Genomic DNA, 11112 nt, shown 5'->3' on the forward strand with positions numbered 1-11112 from the left:
CTCGAATTGAAAAATAAACACTCTGAGTGATGGGCACGCGGTGGGTTGTTGACTCTACCGCCATTTTAAATTTCGCAAGCTACGTAAACGGCTGAATTACTCTTTTCTCTTGACCCGTTATCGTTATTTCATGTTGAAACTTTTTTTTTTCGTTCATGTTGAAATTAACGCTCTTAAAGCTTATACTTATTTAAAAAAATAATTAATTGTTGAACTAACTGAGGTAGGGCAGTAGGAAATATCGTGCTTATAATCTGGAGCAATCCAACTGGGGAAGTACCTCGACCTTACAGAAGATCACAGCTAAATAATACTAATTTCAAGCAGTGTTGTGTTCCTGTGGTGACTAGAGCTCCTGGGGAGGATTGGAGGCAAGGATTAGGGCAGGTGGTGTTGCAGACGTCTATAGGCTACGGTAATCGTTTACCATCAGGTGAGCCGTACGCTTGTTTGCCGATTTAGTTTTATAAAAAAATAAATAAAAAAGAACTGCCTGAAGACTACGGTTCAAATCCCCATGATCGATTATGTATTCCTTTTTTTTTTCTAATTGCACTCACTTCAGCCTATCGCAGTCCACTGCTGGACATAGGCCTCCCCAAGTTCGCGCCACACATCCCGGTCTTCCGCAATCCTCATCCAGCCTACACCGGCAATTTTACGTAGATCGTCGGTCCAACGGGCCGGAGGACGTCCCACACTGCGTTTGCCGAGACGCGGTCTCCACTCTAGGACCCGTCTACTCCAACGGCCATCGGTCCTGCGACACAGATGACCAGCCCACTGCCACTTCAACTTGCTAATTCTGTGGGCTATGTCGGTTACTTTCGTTCTTCCGCGGATAGTCTCATTTCTAATCCTGTCTTTGAGAGAGACCCCAAGCATAGCCCGTTCCATTGCACGTTGAGCGACTTTAAACTTGTGGACCAGTCCTTTGGTCAGTGTCCACGTCTCGGCTCCGTATGTTAACACAGGCAGGACGCATTGCTCGAAAACTTTTGTCTTCAAGCATTGCGGAATCTTCGAAGTGAAGACTCGACGGAGTCTGCCAAACGCCGCCCAGCCCAACCGAATCCTCCTATCGGCCTCCTTCTCGAAGTTGTTGCGGCCTAGTTGGATAGTATGGCCTAGGTAAATATAATCCTGAACAACTTCGAGAAGGGTACCATCGACCGATACCGGTATCGGTATGACTTGGTTGTTAAACATAACTTTCGTCTTATCCAAGTTCATACAGAGACCGACACGTCGGGAGGACTCGTTTAGGCCGGCCAGCATTTGGCCTAACTCATCCAGCGTCTCCGCAAAGATGACAATATCGTCGGCGAAACGAAGGTGAGAAAGAAGGTTGAAAAGAAATTCTAATTGCACTCATGGTTTTTTATTTGAATAACCAGTTCATATTTTTTATTATTATGTCGGTAAAATCGGAAAATATTATTCATATTTTATCAATAATTCGTATTCGTATTGTCAGTAATTCGTATTTAAATATGATTTCCAAAAAACACGATTTACTAAAAATTACCTCACCCATGTACCATTATTAATATTTATACTACATATTTAATAAAATTAGTACGGCATATCAATTCTCTAGTTTTACTCCGTTTTGTATCAAACAAAGTAAGCACACTAAATGGATCAGATAAATTAGTTAGTTACATTCTATACACGGTATTCGGAGAATACGATCAATTCATGACTGTTGACCGGTTGGCAGGACATCAAAGACTGCGACTGCACTGTCCATTAGACGGAGTACGCGATGACTGATCTATCACAACAATTATTTGTAATTACTACATGCTCTATTGTGCTTACGAGCTCGATTTATTTAATCTCTCACAGGTTTTAAATATTGTGTATAGATACTATATCACCAGTCGGTTATCTAACCGTGTAATCATCATTACAGCCTATACAGTCCACTGCTGGACATAAGCCTCCACAAGTTTACGCCAAAAATAGCGTGAACTCATGTGTTTTGCCCATAGTCACCACTGGGTGGCTGGCTTTGTTGCACCGAACCGTGTAATAACTACTAAGATAATGTGTATTGTACTAGCAACCGCTCTGGTGTAGTGATGCGAGTAGTCGTCTAAAACACCGACGGTTCGATTCCCGCTCGGACTCGATATTTGTATTTATACAAATATTTATTTCCGGTTTGGATTTCTGTCCTTGTGGGTCCCCTCACCGTACCTCGGAGAGCGTGTTAAGCCATCGGTCCCGGTTGTTATCATAAATACCTGATAGCGATCGTTTACTCATAGTAGGGATCATATCCGCCAACCCGCAGTGGAGCAACGTGGTGGATTAGGCTCCGATCCTTCTCCTACATGGAGAAGGAGGTCTATGTCCAGTGTGATGTTATAGGCTGGATGTGTATTGTACTATCATAGTCTATACGTGTACGTGTGTATGCTATTCATATTTGTGGGTAACCCGATAGAGGTTGTTATGTCCTACAATCAATCTGTCAATAAAATATGAACCTTCTACAAAACATTATAAAACTTTAAAAACAATCGGTAAAAAAAATTGGTGGTGGTTAAAAGATCGGTGAAATCGGAGGAAATGGTCCAGCCGTTCTCGAGTGTAGCGTTTAGCGACGGATTTAGCGATTACTTTTTATTTATAAATTGAGTAATCGCAATAATTAAGTGATAATTTAATGATTATCTAGTGAGGATTATTAAGTTCTATCGTGTATTCCGTCTTAAACATATCAAAAGTATTTGCAAGAATAGGTAAATGCAATGTTTATCAACGGTTGGTTCTTGCGTCAGATTAAACTTACAAAGCTTTTACCATAACGGGAGAAAACTATGCAATTCAACTCGCTGCCTGAAGTGTATGTTCTTGTAGGTATTGTATGTGTTGCCCTAGGAGTTACAATTACAACAAAAGAACACATTTTCAACAGTAATTCCATTTTAGTTGCAGTAATAATCTCAAAATCTTATATAATACGGTTTGCAAGCGCGTAAAAGTTACGGTTTGTAACGTATGAAATCTCCAGAGCCTCCATCGGGCCACACAGGCGTATTAATTACAGGTTCGCGGCGATAGGCGAGCGGTGTGTAAACAAAGGTTGGCATCATAAATCTGTGGAGATGATGCGCCCCCGGCGCGGCGCGGCGCGAGCGATGAGCCTCGCTTTAGGTTCGTGGACTTCAAATCAGCGATGATAAGCTGATTCATTGGTTTATTGTGTTATTTTTAATTATAGAATGAGGATGGATGGATTATTAAAAAAATAGTTTTTTTTTAAATACTTCTTGTAAAAAGAAGACTACTAACGAGAGTAACTCCGCCTACTCAGTAACTTAATAACATGTAATGGATTAACCAGCTTGCTAAAATATCATATCTAGACGAAATTCTTCTTTCCTTTTCAGGAAAAGTGTTGTAGCTTTCTTCCCTAATTCCTTTGCTATGCTAATCCCTACCAATATTATAAATGTAAATGTAAGTTTGTTTGTTACGCTTTCACGCGAAAACTACTTGACCTTTCATTATGAAACTTTGTACACATATTCTTAAAGGTATTAGAAGTAGCATAGGATACTTTTTATTAAAAAAAAAATCAATGCGAGCGAAGCCGCGGGCATAAGCTAGTTCATTATAAATGCACTATATTGTATTATAAGTATAGGAGTTAGTATTTTAGGTATACTACTGTAGTTTTTATTTAAAGTAATTTTTTTTTGAATAAAATAAGATGATCCATGCGATATGATCTATATGATATGATATGATCCATGATAAAGAACTAATAATACACATATACTTATGTACATAGCAAGGATTCTAATATTTTAAATCGTTTATTGTAATAGGTCGGGGAGTCTTTTTTCATATTTTCTAGTAAAAGTGGCAATAAAATCTTTTTGATTGTATTGTTTGTAAATAAAATTAAAAAAAAAATAGTTTCCCGGGGAAATTCGGTACATTTTAGTTTTACTCTAAAAAACGAAAAGTACTACTCAAGCCGCTAAAAAATTTTTTTTGACCTTTATGGACCTAATGCAGTGTCAGTCGCATAAAATTGGTTTAAGCGTTATCAGTCCGGAAATTTTAATATCAATGATGAATTTCACTCTAGTCGCCGGTTACGGATAAACGTAACGACATTTTTTGAAAAAATGCTAGATCGACATTAGAGTAGTTGCGACATAGCTAAAGATCTGTGAATCTTTGAATTGACCATAAAACAGTTTTGACCCATTCGAAAGACTGACTATACAAAAAGCTCGATAAATGAGTGCAACATGAACTCACTGAAAGAAACCTCATGGACCGTGTACTCATTTGCTATTCTATTTTAAGTGATGATATCGAACCATATTCCACCCTCAGATTTCCATCTGCTTCGATCTCTTCAGAATTATTTAGGTTGTGTAAAGTTAACATCAAGAGATGACTGTTAAAACTACTTGTCGCGAGTTTTTTAATGAGAAGTCCCAAAATTTCTACAGCAACGGAATCCTGTCACTTTCTATGAGATGGCGGCAAATTATCGAAAGTTGTTCATATATCATCATTCATCATCATTCCAGCCTATTTCAGTCCACTGCTGGACATAGGCCTCCACAAGTTCGCGCCAAAAATGCGTGAACTTATGTGCGTTTATAGGTTATAGTTTTAGGTTCATATACAATTAATGTAAATAAAATTTTGTAAAATCTCATCTTGAATTTCTATATAAAATACGAAGAAACTTATTCCCCGACTTAACACTATAGATAACTAGATGAAGGTACGGTTCAGGTTCAATCAGTCTCCATTTAAAACTGAGGAATTATTCGATATCTCAAAATGTTTGTGATAGTAATGTAATTTATCACACACAAACGAGTATCATTCGAATGAAACGAAAAAAATTAATTTTCACATTAATTACGTTTTAAGATTGTATTAAACGAAATATAATCATGCAATTATAAATTTAAATATTAAGTGCACTAATAAAGTAACTCTATACGCGATTATATAAAATATTGATACGGGGAAACGTATTTAGAGATATTAAGTGAAACACATTTCTTACAAGTGTCCGATAAAGGAGCCACGACTGTATAAATTTCACAATTCTTAATGCAACGAGCCACGGGAGATAAGTAAATAGAGTGTAATTGAATATTTCCTTCACATTTATCAACGTTGCCGGGAAGATAATATTGCTTTTAAGCGCAAATTCTTGCAACGATATAACGTCGAAAAAAGTTTCTTGCACCGATAACTGTAAGAAAAATGTTTTTAAATTTTACGAGAAATACTCAACAACTATAACGCTTGTATTTAATCTGCCTTAAGGTCGTGATATTATTTAAATTTATTATGTTTTACTCTTGTGTGGAATAGTGAGCATATATTGGTTTCTGTATGGCGATCGATGTACAAATCGGGGAAATCGGACATAAGAACGTAATACCTATGTTCAGGTTATTTAAAGGCGACATTGGATTGATATAATTCGATCGGTATGGACGTGTAGGTTATTGTTTATTTTGGCTATTAGCGGCGGCGGACCTTTTGAAGCGCCAAAACACGACGCTGCGCTGTTCGCTAAAAGTGGCCATCCGTCGCCGCCCGCGAAATGTGATTGTGATTGTGAACGACTTACATGACGCCAGTCAGTCAGATGATATACAATAGTTAAAAATATATTTAATTTTTTTTTAAAAATGCCCACACCTACTGCTGCACGTCTCATCCTGTAACTTAAAAACTAGTTTCGTATTTCGTTACGTATGTTTTAGTTTGGTAATCGATTATTATGTAACAATATCATATAGTTATGATACGTATGTGGAACCTATTACATAGGGAGTTGCATAGCGTACTAATTTTTACATAATAAAATAAAACGCGTCATTTCGCAATACATTACAGCCTCATTTTAATTAAATAATCTTAAGCGAATTTTTTAAATTATCTACTTCTAAAGACGAGAGTTAAGAATTTCTAAATATGTACCTGAAGGGCAGATCCTATATTGAAGTATGTACCAAAGTTTTCATAAATACTTAAAAGTTTGAACTGTAACAAACCTGTAAATTTGAAATATCGATCGCCCCACATAAGTCTGATTATAAAGGCACTGGCCATTTATCCCCAGGTAGGCTTCAAAAGCACTTTTGAATAGTCGCTATACAAAAAATAATAGTGGTTTTAATTAATTAGTTATAATTAAAAGTGAAGCTAGAACGGATTTTCATTACAGCCTATACAGTCCACTGCTGGACATAGGCCTCCACAAGTTTACGCCAAAAATAACGTGAACTCATGTGTTTTGCCCATAGTCACCACGCTGGGCAGGCGGGTTGGTGACCGCAGTATTGGCTTGGTCGCACCGAAAACGCTGCTGCCCGTCTTCGGCCTGTGTATTTCAAAGCCAGCAGTTGGATGGTTATCCCGCCATCGGTCGGCTTCTTAAGTTCCAAGATGGTTGTGGAACCTTGTTATCCCTTAGTCGCCTCTTACGACACCCACGGGAAGAGAGGGGGTGGCTAAATTCTTTAGTGCCGTAGCCACTCAGCACATGTAATGATAGAACGGATTTGGTATGTTGATTCTGGAGTGAGAATGGGAAAAAAACTCCGCAGTTTTTATTTAAAAAAAACTGTGATAAATACACGATTTTCATATAAACCGTCTCACTATATAAACCTATCGTGTAAGCTAATGCATCGGATCGTTGTACGGCGCGCGGCGCTCGCGGCCGATAACATTGCTAATGAGAGCCGTCGATATGTCACGCCCGATGTTACAACACTATTGCGGGCAAAGAATACTCGCGAGGATACTAATGTAAGCAACAGAACTCTGAGCAGAACATTTCTATATAACTAAAGAATAATACATATATTTCTTGAAAAGCATAAAATATGTAAAAATTGTAATAATGTCACTTAAATTAATTGCATTTTTTTTCAATTGTTTATATTTTTAATGACAGGTTATTGAAACTGGCTGAAACAACTTTTATATAATTTGTATTGTGTATTGTTTATTTTTTAAATCGTATTTTATTTTCTTTTGTCTGTCACTTAATGTATCATAATATTCTCTTTTACACCTAAATACTTACGAAAAGTGAAACTTTTCTCCGTAATATTTAGAACTTTACGTTCATTAAAATTCTTAACGTCATTAGCGAATTTAAAAATTATAATTATTCTATCGTTAAAAACTTTGTGCGTTTTAAGAATACGACTAGCGTTTTATTACTTATTAATTACAATTAAAAATAGATTATTTTCAAAGATAAAGTATCACTTACCGCGTTTATAATAATGAAATTAGGTATTTACTCGTATTTTAAAATTTATTATTTACATTATAATGTTATAATTTTTAAAATAGTACCTACTATGTGAGGATTAGGTATAAAATATTATATAACGATAACAGAGCTAAGTTCTTTATGAATAGATCGCGGTTTCGGATACGGATCGGATGTCTTAATAGTGTTGAATTTCGAAGTGCTCGATTTTTATTAATTTTTATCTCGTGATTATCAGGAAAAACGACTAACAAAACAAATTAAGAATAAAATAATAAATAAGTAAATAAATATCTACACAATACATACACGGTCGTCTGTTCCTAAAGTAAGCAACTTAATGCTAAATGTGCTATAGGTAACAGCCGACTGGTATAGCTACATATTATATATATTTTTTTTTTCGATAACGCTTCAGCCTGTAATATCCCACTACTGGGCATAGGCCTTTTTCCCCATGTAGGAGAAGGATCAGATCTTAATCCACCACGCTGCTCCAGTGCGAGTTGGCGGATATATTCCCTACTATGAGTAATGATCGATATCAGGTGTACATGATAACAACCGGGACCGGCGGCTTAACGTGCTCTCCGAGGCACGGTGGGGAGACCCACAAGGACTGCACAAACACCCAGACCACGGCAAACACCTGTATGGCTAATACAAGCGTTTGTCATGTGCATGTTTTTTACGATAAACATGTTATAAATAATACATATATGAATATGTTAATAAATATTTATATTACACCCAGACTCGGGGTGGGAATTGAACCCACAACCCTCGGAGCAGAAAGCAGAATGTACTTATCTATCCCCCTTTCGATTAGTTGTAAATCGATAGTAAAACGGATAGCAGTGAAATTTGTCAGTTAAGTAAGTACAATAAATCGAAATAAATTCCCGCAAGTAATGTCTGGCTTCAAACAACTTTACGATTGTATTTTATTGGCTAAACCGACGCTTACAAATGTCCCGTGTACAGTGCGCCGTATAACAGTTGTGTCTAAGTGAAATTAATTGTGTGCCCGTTTACATAGAGATGTGTATTCCTGATAATGTATCAAGACGATTACAGGCATTCGCTATGAGAACCAATGCTGTATAATGATTGGGTCAGTGGTCGTAGCGTGGTCGTGCGCTAGCAGTCGCGGGTTCAATCTCTCTTTTTATAAAAACGATTATAGAAAGACACATTTTGACGAAGACTTTTTTATACAATTTAAAAAACTAATAGATAATTCCATCGTGACTAATAAAAAGTCACTGTGTAAATTATAACTACACGATAAGTTATTACGGCCGACACGTTCGAACTCATCGCTGATTTGCAAACAATGGTTGAAATATGAGCTCGCCTGTTCGCGGCAATTTATATGAAAATTATTAAAACTAATGAGAGCGGACCACATTAATATCGTAGTTATCGTTCGTTAGTCGTGTTTGTTTATTAATTTACTTCATTATAATAGATTTAAAACCGCCTTTTTGCTACGGGTATTTTTTTTTTCTTTCAAAGCTGTTTACTTTTTCCAGTCGTTTTCAACCGATGATTATCTGAGTGCAGTTAGGAAAGTAGCGTTTGGGGTTTTTATTTTATGTTATAAAGACAGTACCTAAATAACGATTTTTTTTAACAATGTTCATGACATAATTTTATTAAAATGTAAAACGAAAAATCGATTAAATTTTTGAATCTTATTAAACGAGTTTTTTTCGGAAATAATTCTTATTATGAAGTTAGCTTTAAAAGCACAAGCTATTATATTTCCATGTTTTATATAAGTTGTAGGTATTGTAGGTACATCTTATTATCTAAGGCGTTAAAAACACAACGCATATTTCGTAGCCACACCCGAGAAGCGCTTTGCGTTTGAGTAAAAAGGGGAATGATTGACCGCTTCCTTGTTGCAAACGGTCGCGTTTTGATTTATGGACCAAAAACTACTCCATTGTTTTATAAACGCCTGGTACATATCACTCATTTAATTTATTTTTCTTTGTTATATGTTTTTTATTTCAAATTTTTATTTATTTTATATTTTTCTAAGAAAAATCATTGGGCTTAACTAATTAAATTACATTCCATATATTCTTTTTCATGTTTGAAAAATAAAATTAATGGTTGAATTACACCTCTATGTGTAAGTCAATTATAATTATAGGAGAGAGCCTCGTCCGAGAATCAAGAGATTAGTAGATCCAGACTATTGCGTAGGTAGGGGAAAAATATAATAAAGATTTCTATGGATAGGAATGGGGTTGGAATAATGTCTTTGGATAAAACTAATACATGTAAATTGATTGAAATTCACTTATTTACTTTTGTTTGTAAGAATTTGATCTATTAACACGAGACGCATTTATCTAATGACGATAATGTGTCAAACCGGAGAGCAAGGACAAAATTATGCATGTTTGATAAGTGAAAATGTTATATATAATTTAGGGTTATGTCATAATAAAACGGCTACGTAATTATAATTAATTGTTCAAAATAAATCCGTTACTTTCTCAAAACTGTAATAAAGGCTATATCTCAAGGTATTAGGTATTTAATATTAATCCTTTTGCTGCTAAAAATAATCAGATCTAATAAACCATTATTAAGTGAAACTAAAACGAAATATCCACAGAACTATAATACAAATAAAAACTTACGACGTAGTTTGATAAATGTTTGAGGTGTACGTATTAAAATAACTAACGATATTTTTGAAGTAAGCATTAAAAATAATATAATTCAATTTCAATTACAAAATGCGCACTAAAGTATAATTACGCATCAAGTTTACAATTTTTATATTTTTGAATATCTTATTGTAAATAGAAAATACTTTTTTATGTACAAGTCGATTATTATTGAGAGTTATCATGTTACCTGATGAGTGATGACACAGTAGGTTCAGTGGTAAAACTCAAAAAACGACAGTTAACTTTTTTTTTAACTAATGAAGACGATATAATAAATTGAGTTATAATTCTATAACAAACGTCTGTCTGCACGTGGTACAATTAAGAGTGATTGATGAATACTTTTAATTACCGGAGAATTCCATCGTTACTTTTTAGGGCTCGTGGTGTTTAACTGTTTACTTTTTTTTTTTATTTGTTTATTGTTGCCTGTTAACTGGATTTTTGAAGCTGTGTTAAATATGTTTATACAATTTAATTACTTTAATAAATGTAATGTTTATGTATATCTTGCAATTATGTAGCTGTACTTTTAATTTTGCTGATTCAAGTTAGTTTCCGTTGTTTTTCTCCGTCGTTTGTTTAAATTATACGCATAAATAAATGCTTTACATTCGACGTCTTGAAATTGCATGAAATTTGTACGTTAATGTCCGACGACAAACACAGCATAAATTTAAACACCAAAACCAGGCTTAGCATTTGTATGATCATTATGCAATATTTATCGTGACCAGGAATTAAAGACACCTCGCTAATCAACATCCAGTTGCAGTGACCGCTAGACTAATATCAAGTATAATGACTAACATTGGATAATTTTTTTTTTTTTTTAAATATGGAACAAGAGGAATTTTGTGCAGTACAGCGCATCGTGTGCGTCCTTGTTTTGTAAATTTTATGTATAGATCACGTGTCCGTCTGTGGGTCCGCCACCTACTGGGCACGACATAAACACACAACACGATACAGCTTGTATGTAATTAAGTAAAGAATAACGATGACTACAGCCTTCTTAAGAAAAAAAAAAGATTTTAATTCTGTCCGTGACTTCTTTACCTCTAAGTGAATACGTTTTGTTTATATTTATGTGTGGTCATCATTGTAATAATATGCATAGTTTTC

The sequence above is a fragment of the Melitaea cinxia genome, chromosome 19, assembly GCF_905220565.1.
Source record: "Melitaea cinxia chromosome 19, ilMelCinx1.1, whole genome shotgun sequence".
NCBI lineage: Eukaryota > Metazoa > Arthropoda > Insecta > Lepidoptera > Nymphalidae > Melitaea > Melitaea cinxia.